The sequence below is a fragment of the Protomyctophum parallelum genome (genome assembly GCF_964188405.1).
Source record: "Protomyctophum parallelum genome assembly, chromosome: 21".
Classification (NCBI taxonomy): domain Eukaryota; kingdom Metazoa; phylum Chordata; class Actinopteri; order Myctophiformes; family Myctophidae; genus Protomyctophum; species Protomyctophum parallelum.
The window spans coordinates 14,845,750-14,852,380 of NC_139713.1; positions in this window are offsets into that span (position 1 = coordinate 14,845,750).

Sequence of the window (6,631 nt, forward strand, 5' to 3'; positions counted from 1 at the left end):
TTAAGACAGTAAGAAACATTTTCAAAAACCTTAGGCCTAGTTTTCAAATATAGTGAGCTGTCAATTTAAGATAGCACAATGGATAAACCTTTGAGAGAACGTTGAATTATACCAAATGAATCGGTATACAACTATATACATTTCCTTTCACAAATGACTGACTAAAGGATTTTATTTAAAGGGTACCCTTTAAATACAATCCTTTAGTCACTTTAGCCAATCCTAGAAAAACAATTTGAACACAATCCAGGCAATGGATAAAACACCTTGGTAAAAGACCCTTAAAAAGACGCAGGAATACAGACCACACTGAATTACAAAGTTTAGGGGAATTTATATGAATTGATTCTCAGTGAAAAGATGTTACAGATCCAGGCTTGACATAGCGTTATTCCATGACTGAATCACAACATTATTCCACAGTTTTACAACTTCATATAGTAGGGACAGAGACCATGGGGTTAATCACCCCATCTCTTCCAAAACAAGTCAACGAGATACTGCACTTTTCACCCTTCAGCGTATATACAAGTCTTTTGTGAACAGTTCAAGTGGCATGACTGAGGTACCGATGCATTTCCATTGCTGACACACAGCAAAGGCCAGGTCTGGGTTTGTACCAGTGGGAGTGAGTGAATTCACACACTTCTGCAGATCAGCTTCCACCAACATGGAAGGAGGTGGTGTTAGGAGGTGGTGTTAGAATGACGTGTTAGGGTGGTGTTAGAATGACGTATTAGAAGGAGGTGGTGTTAGAAGAAGGCGGTATTAGAAGTTGGTGGAAGCTGATCTGCTGGTCTACTTGCACCTGCCATATATACAGGGGACTTAAATTCCCAACACAAGGTTTGGGGTTATACCGTTTGACCCAAAAGTGCACCCAAGCTTCTTCTCTGCACGATGGAACACCCATACCAACCCAGACCTGGCCTTTGCCGTGGTCACCCACGTGTCCCCACATACATAATGCCTGCTACAAGCGAGGACAGTCACCAACATGTTGCCACAATGATGTCAGATCATATGCAGTGGTATAATAATGTTTAGATAAAATAGTGGTGTACTATGATATGGTCCATGGTCATGCTCTGTGAGGAGGCCGGGTCCACAGTCACTCTTGATAGGCTCAGTGAAGGCTCTGTGAAGAAGCCTCGTCCACAGTCACACTCTTGATAGGCAGCTGGGGGTCCATAGTAGAAGTCCATGGAACTGCAGAGTGTGAGACAAAAATAAACACCGGGGAGTGGCTCCCCGGATGATGAGTTAGTGGCAGGCCTTACTGGACAGTGAGTCTGTACAATGCTTATTTATTTGACAGGGACAATGCTCATTAATCAACATGTCAGTTTTCACATCCATGTAAATGGGACAGAGTTAGCCAAAAGATAGTTTACATCTGTAGTCCCTGAGCACGTTCTTAAAAATGATAAAACTATCCATACAAAAACACATACAATACAAGGGGGGAGGAGACACTTTGACACACCATACCCAGTACATGACTTTCTTTTCAATTTTATACATATTTTCTAAATTTCACATGTCTTCTGCAGATCAGCTTCTGCAGAAATAATGGAAGGAGGTGGTGTTAGGAGGTGGTGTTAGAAGGAGGTGGTGTTAGAAGGAAATGGTAGAGGAGGTGGTGGAAGCTGATCTGCAGAAGATACACGGAAATGTGAATTCACTCACTACCGCTTTTACCTGCACGTGCTATCTATACAAGGGACTATCATTCCCACCACAAGGATTAGGGTTACAGCTCATCAAATGGAGAGACACTGATCCAATAAATAAACGTTTTCATGAAAACATTAAACGTTAGTTTCCGTCTCACAGATGAGGCATAACTTGTGCTCGTCTTGGCCTGCACACAAATGACCAGCCCCTTTCCTCAGGTATCATCTGTTTGACTCTAGACATATAGTAGCACTATAGTATCTATGCATAGTTTCATTACATAGACATTTTAACGGTTAGGTTCTTAGCTTACATTATGATACTTGATGACTATTTCCAGGCAGGCAGGCACACTGTTGTTGGCTCCATGAAGAGGCCTGGTCCACGGTCACACTCTTGAGGCAGCTGGGGGTCCATAATTGAAGTGCATGGACCTGCAGAGTGGGAGACATAAGAAACTCCGGGGAGTGGCTCCCCGGACGATGAGTTAGTGGCAGGCCTTACTGGACCGTGAGTCTGTACAGTGTTAACAACCGCACTGATGGGAAACGAGCCCACACAACCAAGGGGGGGGGGAAGAGGAGAGGGGAAGAAAGGCAGGGGGGGATGGGAATGGAGAGGGGAAGGGGAAGACGTAGAGTTCTCAACAGACGTGAAAATTAAGGCCCGGTCCTATCCTACCCTAACTGGGCTGGCCCGAGGCTCTGCCCGACCATATCAGCTACTATAATATCTAGGCCACTAGATAAATCTACTATATAAATATAGGCCACTAGATGGATCAATATACTGAGTGAGTGTGTGAGGGAACGGACTTATCGCCGACAATAGCAAGTCAAGTCAAGATACTGCACTTTTTCACCCTTCAGTGTGTATTTGAGTCTTTTGTGAACAGTTCAAGTGGCATGACTGAGGTACCGATGCATTTCCATTGCTGAACCATGGCAAAGGTCCGGTTTGGGTTGGTATGGGTGTTCTTTTGTGTCAAACAACAGTAGTGTGTTGACGTTGGAGGCCCATTGGCTCTGTGTCAGTCCATTTGATGACGTTTGGCTGTAACCCCAATCCATCGACAACCAATCTCTACCCCAACCTAAACATAACCGCAAGCGCGGGAGCAGCGCAGTTTGGGCGGTAGTCCGACCGTTGTTCCCGCATGTCAGACTAATGCTCCGTCGGAATTACGTGCGGATCCCGTATTCTGCAGATCAGCTTCCACCAACATGGAAGGAGGTGGTGTTAGAAGGACGTGTTAGGAGGTGGTATTAGAAGAAGGTGTAATTAGAAGTTGGTGGAAGCAGATCTGCAGAAGACATGATATTGTAAATACATGCACTCCTGCTGGTATTTGCACCTGCCATATATGGGCCATTCTACCGAATTGGTTCAAATTCAGAGTTGGAAATTGTGTGAAATTTGTATGCCATTTTGGAAAAACTTGACATCAAAATCTAAACGCAATATTCTTTGTAAAATGTATAAAGTTGATTATATTGATTTCAGCTGCCAGCATTATTTGAAGTTGACAATTACACATACACCTAACCAATCATGATCTTAAAATATTGGTTGATAACTCACTATCTTTGATTTTAGACAAAACAACCAGTGTTTCGGTAGTGACTGCACTGTTTCGGTAGTGACCACAGCATCGTCTTTACAATGCGGTGCCATAGTCACTTACTGTAACTATTTTGCTAAATATGAACTCTTAGATGCTTTACATTTGCTCAAGCTACTACTAAACTACTAGAATTACTAGAATTAAGTACATTAAAAAGCATAAACATCCAACTGTCAATACCAAAACAATCATGTCACTATTTCTTATTTGCTAAATATTAACTCTAGTTTTTAACTTAACTCTACAATGCTAGGCAAAAAATGGCTAAGAAAAACTGCTTTGAACTGATGTACTGTACATGGATAGAAACATCACATTTAGCAGAAAAACCAAAATAGTCTATAATTTATGAGAAATGATGTGTTTCGGTAGTGACACTCCTTGAAACCACACACTGATTTTCAGACTTTGGAAGACATTAATATCAGACTGAAGTGAACTAGCTACTCATCAGTTGAAGTCTAGGGGCTGTATTTTGCATGTCTTAAGTACCAGGTCTTATTACCTAACTTGAGTAAACTAAAGACCTGGAGGCGTGATCAATGCTCTTTGGCCACTCAGAATAGCCAAATGGCATTGATCACCCTCCAGGTCTTTAGTTTACTCAAATTAGGGAATAAGACCTGGTACTTAAGACACGCAAAATACAGCCCTATATGTCAATTGGTGAAGATTGTGGGGGTGTGGCTTAAACCAGGCTCCATCTATGGATAGTGACGTGAAAACATGGCACAGCATTTTTTATATAAAGGTTTTTAATTTAAAAAAATATCTACAAAATCAATTTCATTATTTCAACTAAATCAAATGGGTGTATTAATTTTTTTTTTTTAGGAAAGTGACAAAAATAATTTAAGTACTTTTCATGAATTGAAATGTAGGGGTTAGAGGTTGGGGCAGCCACCTTCCAATAGGAAATGACATAAAGGATGTTTTTTTATATATTTAATTTTATATTATCTCAATTAATGTATTGTGATTAATTAGACCATTGAAAAAACAGTGAAAAGTCTGAATTCTAAATTGTTTTTTTAATATGCGTTTTCCATTGTGGGACTGCAATTTGAACCGAATCGGTAGAATGGCCCATACACAGGGGACTTCAATTCCCAACACAAGGTTTGGGGTTACAACCAAACATCAAATGGAGAGACACAGAGCCAATGGGCCTCTAGCACCAACCCACTGTTCATGATCATGATTGGAGGAAGGCCCCTCTCATCCTGATTGGATGAAGGCTGGGCCCTATAGCCAAAAACAAAACCTACGTGTTTTGACCCCAGGGGTTAACTGGGGACAGGGAGGAACTCCATATTGTCAGTGCACTCTATAGTAGGCAGGATTATCACACAAAGAAAGAGATATTGGAATTAAGTGAAATCACTGAATATACCTTTAAGTAGAACCTGGCAACAGCAGACGTTATGATTATGGACGATTCAGTGCCACAGAGCTTGTGGGTGTCGGGAAGAGTCAAGCAGATGATACCTGATGCAAAGGCCTTGTATTTAAAGATCTCCATAAAGTTGTGTGAAGTCCAGATGGCGACATATTTCAGCAGGTCACCAATATCACCACCATGCTGGAGTGACCGAGTGTGAGTGAGCAAGTGGCCGAGATTAGGGTTATTGGAATTTAGAAGAAACGTCAAGCAGAACCCGACGCTAGGGTGGGCGGCCAATGCCGGCCATCTGCCTCGACCATGTCGGGGGAGAGAAAAATAGAGAGACAGAGGAAATACAGGCAAATACAAGTAGTAGCAATAGAAATAATAAACGTAATAGTAATATATAGTATAACGTCAAATATATAGTGGAATAAGAATGATAAAATACAGTGTAGTGGTGCAATATAATATGGTAGCAGTGCATGGTTGGGCTGTGAGGAGGCATAGTCCATAGTCACTCTTGATAGGCTCTGTGAAGAGGGTTACAGCAAAACATCAAATGGAGACGGTGATGGTTCTAATTTTACCATTATGATGAGAATGTTTTTATTTTATATAGTTATATAGTGAATAATGTCTAAAATAAAGTCTGAACGAGGACCTTAAAATAAAATATGTCCAGACCACCAGAATAATGTTATGGAAAAACCCCAAAGAAATTATCCTAATAGTTATAGAAATATATAGGACTGTCAGTTTAAGACAGTAAGAAACATTTAAAAAAAAACCTTAGGCCTAGTTGTCAAATATAGTGCGCTGTCAATTAAAGATAGCACAATGGATAAACCTTTGAGATAACTTTGAATGGAACCAAATGAAACGATATACATTACCTTTCACGAATGAGAGAAATACCCTTTAAATAACTCTTGATAGGCAGCTGGGGGTCCATAGTAGAAGTCCATGGAACTGCAGTGTGAGACAAAAATAAACACCGGGAGAGGAGTTAGTGGCAGGCCTTACTGGACAGTGATTCTGTACAATGTTTATTTATTTGACAGGGACAATGCTCATTAATCAACATGTCAGTGGGCCAGAGTTAGCAAAAAGCTAGTTTACATCTGTAGTCCCTAAGCAGGCTCTTAAAAATGATGATAAAACTATCCATACAAAAACACATACAATACAAGTGCTAATAACAATACAAGTGCTAATAACAATCGCACTGATTGGAAATGAACCCACACAACCAAGGGGGGAGGAGAGGAGAAAAGGGAAGGGGAGAAATAAAAAATAGAGCAAAGGTCCAACAGAGATACTACCCAGATCAAGCAATCTTACAGACAAATACATCTAATTGTGAATACAATTATATATTATCTGACATCATTGATATACCATAACAAAAGGTTGTCATGGTAAAGTTTATTTGACCCTTGTGTAGTAAAGCAGACATGTTTGTCGTTACCCATACCCTGTACATGTCTTTCTTTTAATATTTATACATATATTTTCTAAATTTCACACGTCTTCTGCAGATCAGCTTCCACCACATAATGGAAGGAGGTGGTGTTACGAGGTGGTGTTAGAAGGAAATGGTAGAGGAGATGGTGGAAGCTGATCTGCAGAAGACACTACAGGTTTTACCTGCACGTGCTATCTATACAAGGGACTATCATTCCCAACACAAGGATTAGGGTTACACTAAACTTCAAATGGAGAGACACTGATCCAATAAATAAACTTTTCATGAAAACATTAAACGTTAGTTTCCGTCTCACAGATGAGGCATAACTTGTCCACAGGTCTTTCCACTGTGCTTGTCTTGGCCTGCACACAAATGACCAGCCCCTTTCCTCAGGTATCATATATGTGACTCTAGACATACAGTAGCACTATAGTATCTATGCATAGTTTCATAATTTATTACATAGAAATCGGAT